The sequence below is a fragment of the Protopterus annectens genome, chromosome 14.part0, assembly GCF_019279795.1.
Source record: "Protopterus annectens isolate FY-2018-M chromosome 14.part0, PAN1.0, whole genome shotgun sequence".
Taxonomy (NCBI): Eukaryota; Metazoa; Chordata; order Ceratodontiformes; family Protopteridae; genus Protopterus; species Protopterus annectens.
The window spans coordinates 726,845,765-726,863,828 of record NC_056748.1 but is presented as its reverse complement, the minus strand read 5'-3'; the positions used below and the strand labels follow the sequence as shown (position 1 = coordinate 726,863,828).

General features: G+C 37.3%; 1 protein-coding gene across 3 annotated transcripts in view; it reads right to left on the bottom strand.

The window, feature by feature from the left end:
- LOC122789199 (solute carrier family 22 member 15-like) overlaps positions 1-18,064 on the bottom strand; it is a 1,485,835-nt gene that overhangs the window by 1,448,433 nt on the left and 19,338 nt on the right. The window lies entirely within an intron of this gene.

Genomic DNA, 18,064 nt, shown 5'->3' with positions numbered 1-18,064 from the left:
GCTTAAAAAGGCCTCCTGGGATTGTTAGCCTAATAATCACCTATGCACTTACAAACGTCGTATATTATTACACATACACACGTGCTATATAGATTGGAAAACATGTTTGTGCATTAGAAACAGAGGAAGAATGGGAGGTAGATGCGAGCTTCGAGTCAGAACAGAAAGGTGGAACATTCTATTGGCAGAAGAGCGAGGAGAAAAAGGAGGCCAAAAAATTAACTAAATAACAAAATGCAACAAGTAAAAAGGTTAACATAAGTATTGCATCACTGAATGTGATTAGCATGACAAAAGTGGCACTAGAAGAATAACCGTTTTGAAAGAGGGGAAAAAAAAAGCAGATGCAGAGGTAATATGCTTGCTTGATACAAGATGTACAGATAAACGGAAAATTATGGAGTTGGAGGTAATATGGAAAAGAAAAAAGTGTTGTGGACTACAGGGGCTGGCGGTGGAAAACTAATTATAATTTAAGAGAAGAGAAAATGGCGCAAGATGTAGAGATGGCAAATAATGGTAGGTTAACAGTAGGTAAAGGGAGAGAATAAACTTGCAAAAGGGGGTTACTTAAAAAAAATGACTATATAGTTTGCAGATGGCATGAAAGAAATAAAAGTTAGAATTACAGAGAAAGCTTTCAAATTATCGGGCTGTATGTGCAATAATATAGGAGAATGAAAATATAAAAAAAGAAAAGGATTACAAAGACTGATAAAATTGCAGGAATGTAATGTCAAAGAAAGAGGAAAGTTATAGGAAGCTCATATGACAATGAAGCTTTCTTAATGAAGTCGAACAGTGGTAGATGGTATATTAAAAATATACCATAAAATACAGAAGAAAAATGTGACGAATGCAAGTGTGCAAGGAAGGTAAAGATTATGAAAAAAAGAGGTAGTGGAAGAAATAAAATCAAAAATCCAGAGGAAAAATCATGGCCTAGAATAGATTTCTTCCTGGTCTCAGAGACACTTCTCAAAACAAAGAGACTAAGAAAGAAACAAGATTCCTCTCAAACCATTCTAAAATTACTGTAGCACTGATCCGACCTAGCAACAACAATAAACCCAAATGCCCATCATGGTCCTTAAATCCAAACTTCTTGTACAAGAAGGATGCAATCCAAGAAATTAATATACTACTGGAAATGATAATCCTTTAGATAAGAACATACTGTATGACATGCAGTGGGCAGCTTCTAAAGCAAGAATGAGGGGAATATTAATTCAGAAAGAATCCCATTACAAAAAACATACTGAGAAGAATATAAAACTACAAACCAAGTTGAAAAAAGTTGAAATGAAAATTCAAATCAAATACAGCTCAGACCTAGAAACAGAGATGATAAAAACTTGCAAAAAGAATTATACCTTGTACATTCAAAACGATACTCTTTTGTTGAGATGAAAATGCTAGCTACATATGCGGACAGTGCTCAAACCCCTACTAGCAAGAATAATCGCACCAAACAAGCAATACCAAATGTACCAGAATTGGACTATGAAGGAGGGAAAATTAGTACAAATCAAGAAATTGCAAAGACCTTTGAATAAGGTTCCCTATTACGTTGTCGCAGATGCAGTTTGTCGAATGCGTCTTCATCAAACCGAAAACTGCGAAAAGGCAAAATAGCGAAGCAGCTTTTCAGCTAACTCTTTCCCTGGGAAAGAATTCGCTTGGCCGCACAGTAGTGTGATCTCGGAGTTGGTATATTTAAGTAGGGGGGTGCGAGGGACACAGCCCCCCCCACATTATGTAATGTTTTACAGTTTTTTTATTTCTGAACAGCGATTTTTTTCCCTTGGAAAAAAACATGCTGTTCTGAGGTTTCAATGCAAGCTTTCGCTTACATGGGGTTGATTATTTATTTATTAATCCAGACCCTTGAATACATATACAGAAACTTGTATGGACCACAAAAGTAACTAAATCAGAAGATTGTACAAATTTCCTAAGAAACTTAACCTCCTCTTCCCCCCCCCCAAAAAAAAAAAAAAAAAAAAAAGTGAACAAAATTAAATATCAAGAGCACCATTCACAAAAGAAATTCTAGCTGAAACTACTAAACTCAAGTAAGGCACCAAGGACCAGATGGTTTCACAAATTAATTTTACAAAATTTTGCCCAAAACTTAAAACAAATTTACTTAAACTGCCAGAAATCCCCAAGGAATGAACTGTGCCTGCAAGCCAACAACAAATGCAAATGAAGAAAGCAAGGCACAGAAACACGACTAGAAGCATAAAATGTTGAAAGTTTAATGAGGTAAGCGCTTTCACACCAAATACTAGTGCTTCTTCAGACCATATAAAAAAAACTACATCAGCAAACACTTAATATATTCACTCTAGTTCAAAGCAGCCAATAAACAAAGATTAAAAACTTAGCTACAGCTTGTATCATTTAAAGAGACATTGTGTTTTCAGTGCAGAAAGAAACCCTGTCATTTAGACCTGGATATATAAATTTGAAGTTAAAGCTAATTGTCGAACCGGGAATTTGACTTATCTGATGACATACAGAGTTTGCCATGGTTTCTATGTTGGAAAAATGAACAGGTCAGTGATGGAATGAGTCAGGGAGCATATGTATTACATTAGAATGGTGACAGAAAAAAAAATGCACTAGACAGACACTGCATGCAGAATGAATATGAACATAGCTTTAGATTTCAAGTTGTTGAAATTATTTATGAAAATATATGTGGAGGTGATGTGAAAATTTCAATGAAAACAGAGAATTTGATTGGATTATTTTATGGCAAGCTGATAAATACCCATGTCTAAATGACAAGCTTTATATTAAACATGCACTGAGCACGATGTCTCTTTAAATGATACAAGCTGTATGCACTGAAAGCACAATGTCTCTAAATGATACAAGATGTAGCTAGGTTTTTACTCTTCTTTGTTGCCTATTGGCTGCTTTGAACTACAGTGAATATATTAAAAAAGAAGTGTTTGGTGATGCAGTTTTTTTATATGGTCTGAAAAAGCAATAGTATTTGGTGTGAAAGCAATTACCTCATTAAAAACTTTCAACATTTTGCGCTTCAACTATACAACCAAATCAAGGAGTCTGGCATTACAGATCCATACTTAAATGTCTCCAGAGCTATTTTTATTCACAAGCCTAACTCAGAAAAATCAAATAAACTAAACTAATGACCAATATCACTAATAAATATTGACATCAAAATCCTAGCTGCTATCCTAGCAAATACACTTAAAAAAAACAGTATTGTCAGTAATCATCTCTCCAGAACAAGCTGATTTATCTGTTCTTAGCAAACCTGGGACAACAAGATGCAATAATGAAACTATGCGAAAAAGGGAGTGGGAGCAAAGTATGCCCTGGTGTTAGACGGCAGCAAAGCCATTGATAAAATTAATCAAGAATTTCTATTTGAAACACTGTCATTCTATAATATTCCAAAGGAATTCACTGACATAATTAGAAAGACATATACAAGCCTGTTCGATTTATATACTGAACCCCTATTCCTTCTTATATTCCAGCACACATACCAAAGCTTCTAAATAATAAAATCGTCCCAATAGCTTTTGCAGATATCAATATGCATTTTGAAACCCCTAATACAGACCTCAGTAAAATTATGAAATCTATTTAAAAATTCTCAGAAGTATCAAACTATGAAATTAACACATCCAAATCCAAAATATTTCCAATTAATCTGCTAGGCCATAAAGAATACCATTTCCCCGAACACACCAATTCAAATTGACTACTCCCTCAAATACTTAGGAACACTTTTCAATCATAACTAGAAGTCAGTAATCCCAAACAACTTAGTGAAGCTATGGACACAGGTAAACCAAGATTTCTATAAATGGAAAAATATGAAGTTATCAAACTTAGCCAAGGTTGCAGTCATTAAAATGAATCTTCTTCCAAAAGTGAAGAATAAATACTAACATCCCCGAAAACTTCTTTCACAAAATCTGCACAGAAATAGCCAAGTTCATCTGGTACGCAAAATCAACAAGGATCAAATACTCTAAATTAATCCGGCAGAAAGAAAGAGGGGGACTGACCCAGTTTCAAGCTATATCCGTATTATTCTGTTAGAGTAAATTATATCAAAATACACTCCTATGGCTAAAGAATGGTCAACAACATGGGTTAAACTATGGTTTGAACATGTTAAATCATTAAATATTAATCCCAAAGCCCTATGTTTTATCCAGAAAGAATTTGAGACAACTGGATTACATAAATCATTAAGAAATAATATCATAATATTCCGGAAGCTATTTGAATCTATACACCTACTACATAGTTTGACTATTCAGCAACCTACATATTTAAATCCTAATCTCAAAATTAAACAATATGCTAAATCTCAATCAATACCCACAAACTAAGAACTGTCATATGGGACATTCTCAAAATGAAAGATTATACTACAAGAGAGACCAGAGAAAAAGCTGAATCTCAACAACACACACAATCATTCTAAGACAACTTAAATATCTGGCTGCCATGCTGGGTAATTAACAATTCAGTACAAGCAGATATAGATACTACAACATCACTGCTACAATGCTTTTCTTATAAAAAGAAAATGCTCTCCAACACATAGAAGTTAATTACATCCATCAAATATCAATCTCTACTGTTCTCTGCCTACTGGAATGAGAGAAATGAAAAAACTATGGATGAACAAAAATCCAAAGCGATAGAAACTACACTAAAATTATCCCCTTTCAAGAGTTTAATCTATACACAACTGATCAACAATAATGCCTAATACACACCAGTGATTTTATATAAATTTAATTCAAAATTACTCTCCAAACTGTCCCTATTGTCTACCAGTGAACACTGATTTCTTGCACATCCTATGGGGCTGTAAATTTACATACAAGTTATGGTGTTCTCTGAAGGTGAAGTTGGAAAAAAATGGGCTATGAGCAGTCAACATTATCGTGGGAATTTGCTATCCTACATATAACCCCCAAAAATTACTTAAGCAGGACACACTGATATTAGTCGCATTATTTGCACTAATTAAACTATATAAAATCACCCAGAATTGGGCAGATTCATGAGAGGAATTAAAGAGCAAAGCATCACAAGAGATGGCAATAAATGCAGGTATTTTCAAAAATACTGGAGTCTCCTTCTGAACTACATTCTAAACAAATTAATATTTTTCAAAGAATTAAATCACATTGTACACAAAATTCCCCTATTCTAAGTAAAGCACAAATCAAAGAAGCTTAGACAAGCAGCTTAAGGATTAATCAAATGCAGGCCCTTCTGTGTGGAGTCCCTGTGGTCGCGTGGGTTTCTTCCCACATCCCAAAGACATGCTGTAGGTGGATTGGACACTCTAAATTGGCCCTAGGTGTGAGTGTGTGCCTTCTGTGGAAGGCTGGGCGCCAGGCTGGCAACTCGAAACTTTAAAACTCCACTGCCAATCATGAGCAAACAGGTGATCCGCTGTGGAGACCCCTAACCGGGAAAGAGCCGAAAGAAGAAGATACATCTCCTTCATGCTTCTGTTGTTGTACCTGCTGTAAATATTGTATAGTTTTTTTTATTTATTTATTTTTTATTTTACATTTGTTGACCGGGCTAGTCTAGCTGGATATATGTCCATTTTCAGTAGAGGCCCGGGGAGATAAGCTCCAAACTTCAATAACAGTATATATCTACAGAAGTAAATACATGAGATCAACTACATTAATAATAACTAAGGAAGTATAGCTAAAAGTGGTTACAGGTATATAGAGTATATAACACAAGATATTGACTAAACATAATACAATTTATCATGAAGCTGTGTTTTAACTGTTCAGAAAAGGAGATAAAGCAAATAATTTAATTCTAGATAAAGGAGGAGAGAAAAGGAAAGTAAGATTGGAACAGAAGATGAGTAAGTAAGTTCTAATCAAGAAGATTGGAACTTTTGTGAGAGTATACTAATAGGAAGGTTAGGTAGTGGAGGTAGAATGGTAGTAGAGTTCTGATGAGAATGTTACTGAGCTGAGATAGTGAGGTAGAAACAGGTAGCTAGAGCATATAAGGTGGGGTTGAAACAAGTAGTGAGAGTGTGTAGGTTAGTCAGGTTTAGTACAGGGGCACATCCAATGAGTTTTAAGGAAGAGCTTAAGTTTATTTTTGAACAAGGAAATAGAGGGGAGTGTTGAAAGTTCAGTGGGGAGTGAGTTCCAGATTTTCCCAACAGTGTTAGTGAAGAGAGAGTCTCCAGCTCTATTGTTTGATTTGACAATATTTATGAGGAGTTTTTGAGAAGATCTTAGGGATCTCAGGTTATTGTAGGGATGAATAAGGTTAGATAGTATGGGTGTCTTAGCAGGTTGATAAAGAACTTTATGGGCAATGGTCAGTTGATTAAATTTCAGCTGTTGCTGTAATTCAAGCCACCCTATGTATTTTAGATTAATACAGTGGTGTGTTTTAAAAGGGTTACCAGTGGCAAATCTGGCTATGGTGTTGTAGGTGTATTCTAGTTTCTTAAGGTTATTTTTTGACAGGTTAGTGAAAATGGGAGAGGCATAGAGTAGGGTAGAGATTAGATGTGTGCTTGGCGATAGTTATTCTAGTTGCAGGGGTGAGGAAGGGTTTGATCCTATATAGAGAGCCTATTTTTCTGTTAGTTGTTTTCAAGATATTATTAATATGAGTGTCAAAGTTAAGGTTGTTGTCTATGGTAATACCTAGCAGTTTGGTAGTAAGATCCTGGGATATAATGGTGCTATTATTGGAGGTTATAGTGAAGTCAATTGGTGGGGATTTATTAGTAGGTGTAAAAAGTAGAAGTTTAGTTTTTTTTGGGATTTAGTAAGAGACAGCGTTTTGTAAACCATAGTTCTACTGAGCTAAATAAGTTCTGTGTAAGGAAGTGAAGTTCAGATTCAGATTTGGCTGAGCATATAAGTGTAGAATCATCTGCGTATTGTATGCATGTAGCTTGGGGAACTGCTTCGTGAAGGTCATTGATGAATAAGGAAAACAGGAGTGGGCCTAATATGGACCCTTGAGGGACACCAATATTAACGGGTAGTTGGGTCGAAAGAGTGGTATTCCAGAGCACAGCTTGATGTCTGTTATTTAAGTAGGATAGGAACCATTTTATGGCTAGTGCATCAAGTGACATAGATTTCAAAATGTTTATGAGTATATTGTGATTTACCATGTCAAAAGCTTTGGACAGGTCAATGAAAAGCGCAGAGGAGAGCATGTTAAGGTTGCGGTTTTGTTGATGCTGCCCATGAAGGAGAGGAGGGCGGTAGTAGTGCTGTGGGAATGTCTGAAGCCATGTTGGGAGGTAGAGAGCAGGTTTTATGGAGAAGGTGGTCTAATAATTGCCTGTGGATGCATTTTTCCACACCCTTAGACAAAGCGCAGAGTACCGCTATGGGACGATAGTTGGAAAGGTCAGTGGAGTCTCCCCTTTGTGAAGGGAATAATATGTGAGATTTTCCAAAGAATGGGGACGTATCCTTCAGTAATGCTTCTATTGATGAGAATGGAGATGGGGTAGGCAATAGATTTGGCTGCTAGCTGTAAGTATTCTGCAGGTAGTTGGTCTGCAGAGGGAGTGCAAGGTTTGAGTTTCTGTAGAAGGGTGAGAATAAAAGCTGTAGGGACAGGTTGGAAGTGAAATGGAGGAGGTGGGTTGGATTCAGTCTTAGATGTGTTTGAATTTTGTGGTGAGAGTTGACTGGCTAGAGTTTGAATAGTTTCGTGAAAAAGGTATTAAAGGTATTGGCAGTTTGTTTGGTATTGTTGTGGTCAGAGCCGTGTGGATTTGGTGTAATAGATTGACCGGGGTGTAATAGTTCATTAATGCTTGCCCAGAATTTTTGTGGTTTATTTTGGTGGGATTGCTGCGAATGTAGGTAGTAGTTTTGTTTATCAGTCATTATGGCTTTTTTTGTTTCATTTCTTAATTGTCTAAAGTTTTGGAGGTCAGTGGGGTTCTTAGTTAAGCGTGATCTGTGCCAGTATTTGTTCCTGAGGTTGAGTTTTTGCTTAGTTTCCTTAGAAAGCCATGGAGCAGGTTTGGTTCTTATCCTAATAGAGCGGTAGGAGCGTGTTGGTTAAGGATGGCTAGAAAGTTAGCATTGAAGTAGTCGACAGCTTCATCAAGGGAAAGTTGTTTTAATGGGGACCAATTACAAGCCTTAAGTTCAGTTAAGAATGAATCGAGATTGAAGTTTTTCTTGGTTCTAATTGTTCTGAATATGGGTTTGGAATGTGGGTTGGTTTTAAGCCTAATGGCATAGGTTGGAAAGTGGTCACTTATATTATCTGGGATGGTTCCAGAATTGTAGGTCTGGGGTTGATTATTTATTAGTATCCAGTCTAAGGTACTTTCTTTTTTATTGGTTTTGTTAATTCTAGTGGGTGAGGTGATTATTTGTGTAAACCCATAGAGATTAATATGGGTAGTGAGGTGGTTATTGTTGCAATATTTCCAATCAATGTTGAAATCACCAAGAATGATGGTTTCTTGAGGGAGGTTTTGAGATAACCAACAGAGTATGTTTTCAATGGTAGTAATGTTATTGCCTGGAGGAACATAGATGCAGATAATATAGATAGATTTAACAGAGTTTAGCTGAAGTTTGGTAATAAGTATTTCAGCGTTAGAGACATGGGGAGGATTTTGGTGGAAGGTTGTAATTTGAAAATTAGATTTAAATAAAACTGCTACTCCACCACCTTTTTTGGTTGCACGGTCGAGACGTAAGATATTGTATCCAGGTGGGGTAACTACATTGTCTGTAGTTGTGGGTTTTAACCAAGTTTCTGTAAGACACAGAATATCGAAGGAGTAGAGTTCCAGGAGAGCTTGGAGTTGAGTAATTTTGTTATTGATACTACGTGTGTTGAGGTGAGCTATTAGTAGTGAGTTGGGTGGTTTATTTAGTATCTGGATGGTAGAGGAGTTAGTGGTAATGGGTTGAGTGGTGTTGGAGGCGTTTGGTCCAGGATTTGGGTGAATGTCTCCATCCTTTAGGGGGAGGAGTAGTGTTAGATATGTAGTCTGAGTATATTTACTGAGAAGGAAAGGATGTCTTCTTGTATTTGGGAGGTAATATCTAATGTGGTTTGTCCTATGGTATTTGGGTGGTAGATAGCTGGGACTGAAAGTTATATTGAAATGTTCAGCATGAGAGGGTAGAGAAGAAGTGGTTAATTGTTTGGTGGGGTATAGGAAGTATGACAGTGTTAGATGCTTATAGGAGGTTAGCAGGTATGCTAGAGTTAGAGTAGGGAGAAGTGTGAGTATGAGTAAACTTTGTAAGAGGAGTATGTTAGAAGGTTTAGTTATTGCCATAGTAATAATAAATAGAGTATTACTAAACAGTAGATGACAAGTAGTTATATGGAAAAAGGTTTAGTGGTGGAAGGGATAGGAAGAGGTGAGGAAAAAGTGTGGGAGAAATAGAGGAGAGTGGATAATTGGGACGAGTTAGTTATTGGTGGAAAGTTGAGGGGGTGTGGTCAGATAGGTATAAGAGTAGGACCCCAGGGGGTGGGTGGGATATGGGGGTAGGGAGGGGAGCGGAGTGAGCCACTTGAGGCTTAACGGAGCAGGTTGAAACAACTGCAGGAGAAACAGGAGAAGAAACGATCAGAAATACAGGTAACTTTAGGTAAGTGAGGAAGGTGTGAGTAGGAGAAGTTTAGTATGATACAGAAGCCAAAGGAATGAAAGGTAGAGGAGGGAAGAATAGTGTTCCAGCACAAAGGTGAAGTAGGAAGGTGAGCAGGTCAAGAAAAGTACAGTATGGAACAGATTGTAGGGGAGGGATGGTAGAGAGAGCCAGTGTAAGTGGATGGAATGAGGATAGAAAGTAGGAAGAAATATATTGCATATACAGAGGTAGGACAGAGTAGAGGGTAGTGAAAGGAATTGTATAAGGGTGCCACCTAGTGGGCAGAGCTAGTAACAGTAGGAAAGTGAGTGGGAGAGCTGTTTAGAGAAAAATATGGAAGGTGAGATGCTAAGTAAGAGTAAGTTAGTATATGTAAGAAGGAGTGTTGGCTGTAGGGCAGCTGGAAGGGTAAGGTTAAGGCTGCTGTTTACTCAAGCTAGTAGCAAACTATAGGGCCCTGATAAAAATAGTACACAGGGGTCTATTATGCAAATGTGATTAAGTCCATAACATACTTTCTGCCTTCCTTGAAGGTGGGTGCAGTGGGAATCAGTCAAATAGATGAGGCCACTAGAGATTGTAAGGGTTCTTGTATCTCCTGGTAGGTTTTGGCTAGGACAAGTTCAGGACAATGCAGAGCTGGGTATTTCTGCCTTCCTTGAAGGTGGGTGCAGTGGGAATCAGTCAAATAGATGAGGTCACTAGAGATTGTAAGGGTTCTTGCATCTCCTGGTAGGTTTTGGCTAGGACAAGTTCAGGACAATGCAGAGCTGGGTACAGAGGCCAAGATGCTGGGGCAAGAATAGACAGCAGCCAGAGACCTACGAGAGTGTTTGTTAGAGTTTACTACACCATGCAGTTTTTCCTGTTAAAATTTGAAAATAAAAAGTAAAGGAGTTTTATTCTGTGCGACTTTGTAGAAATATGACCCGATTGCATGTTGAAACAAATATATTACTTTGTATCCAACAATTTTCATGATTGTTTACATTATCTACTGTAATATACTTTTGGAAAACAAAAAAAAAATATGAAAAACAAAAAAAAATATGAAAAAAAAAAAATCCAGAGGAAAGAGGATGCTTTAAAGGAAGGTAAAGAAGAGTCCACACCAGGTTCAGACGGTACAGTTTTTATAAAGAAATGACAGTCCGTGAAAAGGATGATGTTCTCAAAATATTGCTCATGGAGGAATATATCAATGAAAAGATTTATAAGGGGGTTATAAAATTTATATGAAAAAAGGAAAAAATAAACCTTGAGACCTATTACACTGAGAAATACAAACTACAAAACACTTGTAAAGATTATTCAGAAAAGAATGATCGATGTTATTAAATGTTATGCACAAAGAACTGGATGAAGGGGTTACAGGATTAAAGGGAAAGAGTATGTCAAATGCCAACAATGGTTAAAGAACTGGTTTTGTGTACAGATAAATTAATGTAAATTAAAACAAAAGGTGAACCTTGGTTCTAGATGATTGCTACGGCTGAAGTGACACCCAATACCATGTCCAAAAATGGGAAAAAAGGGTTTGTGGACGAAATGAAATAATGTTCTAAAATAATAAATGAAAGTGAGCTATTGCAATGATCCCTAGAAAAAATAGTGGGGGTGGTGAATACAAAAAAGCAACAAGAAAAAGGCAGGAATAGTCAGAATCCTTTTTTGAGGTCAGTGATTTTCTGTGGCATTTATTAATGGACAAACTGCCTACGAAAAGTAACATAAATATAAAATAAATAGAAGAAAATGGATGATAGCTGTAATATTGGACAGACACCACAACACAGTTTTTAGATTGTAAGAAAAATTATGCGTTTGGACATTATCATTCCAGGAACCCATGGACAGACAGGAACGATTTAAGCAACATACATATTTTGCTTTTCATTATAAACTCTGAAAGAGTGTTAACCACCAAATGCTTGCAAAACACTAAACCAAAGTGCAGTAAACTCTTAAAGTATTCTACTGTTTGATTTATTACAGAAGTGTGAAGAGGGAGGATATGGATAAGACTGTAAATAAAAGTGTGTGTGTATAATGGAGGGTTTGTTAATTTCGTGTGTGTGTATATAATGGAGGGTTTGTTAATTTCTCGTTATTAATACATGATGCCAAATCAAGCCAAAGGTAGCATTAAGAATGGGTATATAACAAAGTTAGACACATTTACAGTTGTAGTTCCCCTTTAAAAGTACACAGTAGCTTTAAGAAATGTTTCTATCCACCTCTCCAGTGAATGTCATTTCAATTTCAGCTTTGCAAGTGGTGCTCTGCTTAAAATGTACTGCTGTACTTTCCACAGCAAACAAACAAATCCTTACAGAGGAGTGTAACCTCCATACCATAATGCAAAGTGCGTTATTTTTGCATTTAGTTTTCTTGAGCAGCACAGTCTCAAACATATTCCTGTAGCTCAGACCTCCTGCCATGACATTATGAAGTGACTAAACCAACAATGCCTCATTACCTAAATGAATTAGTGTATAAGCTACAACTGCAACAAGAGTCTTAAATCCTACTAAACCAGATTGCCAGTTACATCTCATAGGTGTAACACCATACATTAAAAATTAACATGTGATAATTAGTGCAATAATGGAAGCCAAAACCACAGACCTATGAAGCAAATGCCAAAAGAATTTCAATCCCAAGAAGATTAATGCAATGGACTTTATTACAGCAAGAAAAGTTCCTATTATTCCTCTTATGAACACCATACCATAAAGGGAATCCCCCTCCTAAAAATCACTGGACAGAAATACCTAGGTATGACCTTCAAACTTTCCATCTCCTTTACATCACATACAGATGCTATCACTATGAAAGTCCTAATCCTGCAAAAATCAACCATCTTCTGTCACCCTAATGTTCAGTACAATTCAAAAGGCAGAAAATAAAATCTATAGATTCAGGTTTTAATAGACCCTCTTACACACCACAGTAAGCCGCTTTAAAACACAGACTGGCTATGTGTGACCAATAGGGCAATACTACTGTCAAGTACCCTTAACTTCAAGGCCCTAAAACAAAGTTACTGCCCACCACCTAAACAAAATTAATATCCAGGGAAGCAACCACCATCTAATAAGTTCCCTGGGTAGTGGTCTTAGCCTGATGCATCCTCCATTTAAAACCACTGTGGGAGAAAAAAATCTTTTAACTTCAGTAGGCAAGTAGTACTAGATGAAAAGACCAAGTTGAGAGACCACTTAATTTACAAATGCACTAAAAGTCCACTTTCAGACAAACTATCAATGTAACTGTTACCAAGACAATGATTAATCTCCCTTAACAGGATATGGGCATACAACATTCTAGAGCCAAGAAACTCAACAACTGGACATTAACAACAAATAATTAATTGCATTATGTCTATTTTGTAATATAAATTCTCTCAATCTTATATTGTACTCTCATCATAAAAAGTAATCTTTCTACATGGTGTTTTCCTTCTGTGATAAGCTATGCCCTCACTGCATGACATGTCCTCCATATGGATTGTAAACCTTGATAAACAATATACTGATTTTATGATATATTGTATTTTCTGCACAATCCACTTGCGTCATGGCTGAGGAAGGGAAAAAAAAAAAAAAAAAAAAAAAAAGTCAGACCAGTCCGCCTACCCAGTTATCAAACAGTAAAGTAACAACACAAGTAAATAGCTGTTTTTCAGAAGTAATATGTTTTTTGATTATACTGGCAAAAAGTTTTGGTTAAATTATTGCCAGTACCAACACTGACAAAATTTTAGACAAATTGAGTAGCCAGTGAAATTAATGCATCCAAAAAACATGGCATAAGGCACCTTGTTCCTTTGCAAAAGGTGGGAGAGGCCTAAAGGGGGGGGGGGGGGTTGCAGAACCCTCACCTCCACCTAGGTGGAAGAGGTGTTTAGTATCCATTCTGGGAGCACATGGGTATGATACAATTTCCTTGGAGAAGACCAGAAAAAGTAACCTACCTTGCTTCAAAGTTGGCAAGTGGGGTTATTTCTTTGTGGAAGTGAGGGATGGTTCAGTGCCAAAGCTGAGTGTGTGCAGGGTTAAAGAGCAAAATAAGTGCAAATAACTTGTTATAGACATCTAGACAACGGTCCCTCTCAGCTGTCTTTCTCCCTTGGTGATGTGGGAATGAGTGGATTATTAGGTAAAGAGGAAACGGATTATAAGCTGGCAGCAGAAGCAAAAGGGCACAGAGAGCCACAAATTTCATTTAAACAATTGTACCTGTAACAGCAGGTATATAATCAAAAATGGAATTAACGACAAAAAAACTGTATGAGAAGTGCATCAATGCCTGCCTCTTCTATTACACTGAGGTACAGGTATCAAAAGGATACTAAATTCCCACTCCTCAACTCATTCCCTCCAATGGAGCTCTGGAAGTTTGCACTGCAACTTACAAGGCACGGAGCCTAAGCTTTTTGATGGATCAAATTATGATCTTATTATATTCATAAAACAGCAGGGAGTATTCTAAGAACCCGATCTTATTATATTTATAAAATAGCAGGGAGTATTCCAAGAACCAAACCAGCACGAGAATGGAGAAAAGAGATTTTGCCGATAGGGCTGACTGTGGTCCAAGCATACTTATGGATTGTGACTATGGTGTAATGCAGTGACTGTTAAGATCACAGGACTAAAACACAGCTTTCAAACTCCCATCTCCAAAATGTGGATCATCATCTTTCTCAATCTGAAACAAGTGTGGAATAAAAGTGGAATCTTATTAAAAACTGCAAGAGAGAGCTCACAACATGGTTAAAATGGGCTACTTTACACTTTTAAACACGTATTTTGATTACTTAAATTATTATTTACGTTGACTATAAACTGCGGTGGCACTAGCACAGACCCAAACACCCATGCCCTCCCCTACCAACACCATCTTCAACCTTATGAGACTGACCCTGGACCAGCAGACTGTTGCAGTGCTGCAGAAAGGCTTAAATTTTATTCCTGTCCAAAGGGCAACAGTGACTGAAGTTATTATTGATCAAAACCTGTACTGCAGAAAACAACTTAAAACAATGTTTTCTTAATGATAACTTAGAATTTAATGGAGACGTTTTCCCAAACGGTAGCCAAGTTTCTGATGTTCACAGTAGCAATGAAATTGATGCTTGGTCTAATGATATGCAGGCCTCCATCCCTACACAGAGCTACAGACAGTCCCATGAGTTAGTCCACACCCACTCCCTAGACACTAGCAGTGATAAAAACATAAGACAGCAGAGTAGCCACCCCCTTGAAAAGGAAAAGCATTTTCAACCCTCCGCTGAATGCAACTCTTAATATTTTTTCAAGAGTAGCAAAAATAATATAAGAGCCTCCTTCACACAAAAAAAAGAAGATGCAAACACCAAGGTGGTTTAATCTTAACCATCCAAGAAAGACAAGCCCTCCACCACATTAGAAACAACCTGGAAACCAGGATTATGAAAGCAGATAAAGGTGCAGGCATAGTCATTATGGACATCAGCTCCTACAAAAACGAAAGAAGCTCTTTACAACACTGACAAACTACAAAGTCATCATCCCTGAGGAAGTTGCATGTAGTTTCTGAAACACTGACAAGGTCCTTAATGCCCTATACCAGAAAAGGCCCAATCGCAGATTATGAAAGAAAGTATATGGCAGTGGACTCCCCAGTGATCAGAAAAATGTTTGTGATCCCAAAAGCACAAACACCCACAGAATTCCCCCTTAGACACAAGTCTTTTTTATGACAAAGACTGAGCACATCTCAGCACTCCTACATATCTTCCTAAATCCGCTGTTCCAAAGCTCCCAATTCTACCTTAAAGATTCCTGAGAATTTCTAAAAAATCTATAAATTCCCAGAAATCATAGGGAAGCCCACACCAGGAAGGCATGGACCCGGTCTGCAAATAACTCACCAAGCACACACCTCCCCCCACACACAGGATACAGGCTTATAGGATGCTAATGAAACTCATTCAAGAACAACTTTTTTTCTCCTTCAATGGCACCATATATGAACAATTGCAAGGGGTAGAGATGGGAGCCAAAATGGCACTCGCCTACGCTAACCTTGTACTCGGCCCATGAAAAGTTGATATACTCACCCAACTGGAAGGTTTCAAATTTGTCAATCTATATAAACGTTACACTGACATATTTTTCCTGTGAGGAGGCTCTCCCAGCAAACTTAATACATTCCGGGCAAGGCTCACCAACAGCATACAGTAACAGGGCTTCACCCTCTCAGAGAAGGGAGACAAGGTTATTTTTCTAGACATTACCCTCTTTAACAACTGCACAAAAGAATTTGCCTCCACCATCCACAGGAAAAGCATCTTCCGCAGTAATTATCTCAACTTCACCAGCCAACAACCAACCTTCATGAAAAAGAACATAGTGAAGAGACAGTTTGTGCAGCTAACCCACATCAGCAGTGATGACAAGACATTTGCCCTGGAATGCCAATACCTAAAACAGCTCTTTGTGGAAAAACAAAACCATAAGGAGCTGATTAACAAAAGCCTGAACAAAGTGTCTGAATACAGACACACTAGACACCCTCCTATCATGAAGCAAGGCACCCTCCTATCATGAAGCAAGGCTTCAGCAACAAAAAGAAAATGACCCACAGTGACAGCACCAGGTTCCCACTCCCAATCTCTTTAGACTCTGGGATTATAAGAGGAACCATAGAAAAAACTGGGGAATCATCCAAAACAACCATGAATTCAGAAAAGCTTTGGTACCAAACCAGATCTTCTCCTGCAAGAAGAACACGGTCACACCCACACAAATTCCTCACACCAGGGTTGTATTGCTGTAGGCACTGTATCTGCTGTCAATACATTACCAATGGCCAGCTCTTCACTTTAAAAAAGCACAGAACTTCAAAATAAACTTCCAAGAGCCTTATACTGCAACTCTACCAATATTGTGTTTCTATGAGTTTGCTCCCAATGTGGAGCATTCTATGTGCATAAAACAACCCTAAAGTTGAGCGACTGTATTAAAGAATATTACCAGGCTATACAGGGTGCAGATTACAAAAAACACACTATACAAACACAGTAAGATGTTTCCCCAATTCACAAAATTTCACTTTTTAGTCTTAGAAAGTCACCACACTGTATGGAGACTGCAATCCCCTGCTCGAAGTCAGGGAACTCAAATGGCAAATTTTGCTCAAAGCCGACGCACCTCCTGGCCTCAACGGCAAACTTAATGTGAAAAGTGTTCTCGGGTGGATCAGATACTAAAAAGTCTGCAGGTTTTAAAAGGCAGACAATGTTTCTTTGTCTTAGTATTTCTGAAGTAGTTGAACATTTTAAACGCAAATGAACGAAAGTGCTCAAATACAATTTATTATAGAAAATTAAAGCTTTTGAACCAAATAACCAAATCTTGTATTTTTTCTCAAAGACCAAATGTTTTTGTTAATGTGAAACACTGAAAATATGTGACAGACCCCTATCAATGTGGAACATGGACTTGTGACTCAAAATTAGGAGCATTTGTTATAATGAGGTAAAATTAAGAAGAATGCCTAATTATTTGGAGATTATGAATGTGTTAATATGCATGTAAATAGGATGGGTCCTACTACAAAGAGATTCTTGTAACAATATAAAGCAACCTTTACTTGAACACTGTAAGGGGAGGCCCCTTAACCCCCAACTAATTAATATGATGTTACCCCCTTCCCCTATGAATGGTAGCATAGTAATTAAGGATTGCAGAAAGAGTAAAACAATTATTGCATTCCAAACGAATAAATAAAACCACAGTGAAATAATATTAAAGTTAATTTTCTACTGGATGCTTTTGCAAAAGACAGTAAACTAAGTGCAGAGTGAACCAACAGGTAAGGAGCAATTATAATTGTAGCACAACATTTCTTATGAATATGGTAATAGAATAGCTCAGCAATCAACCACACTAGGCAGTGAGTGAACCCTCAAAAGCATTTTATTTATATCATGGCTGACAGTGTGGTATTTGCTTGTTAAATTTGTTTTTCAATAAAAATTAATGCTTTAGAAAGTACACTATTAAGACCTATACTGGACAACTTAATATAAAACATTTTTAAACTATACCGGAAATGTTGATTTCATAAATTCCAAGGGACACAGAGAATTTCCAGGTAGGACAGTGGAAATACCTAATAAAAAGTCTCTTACTATGCATTAAAAATCATAGGAGGTTGCCAGAGAGGGGCAAATTATAGCCTACAGTGTAGGCTAGCTTACACTATCTGGCTAAGTATGTTCCAAGGCACTATTACCGTACACACATTATAGAAGTGGGTCATCTTAAATGTAAATGGCATGCACACATACAGAGGGCATAGTCAACATTACCCTACTCAATATCTCATAAAAAGCCAGTCCAATAGTTCTG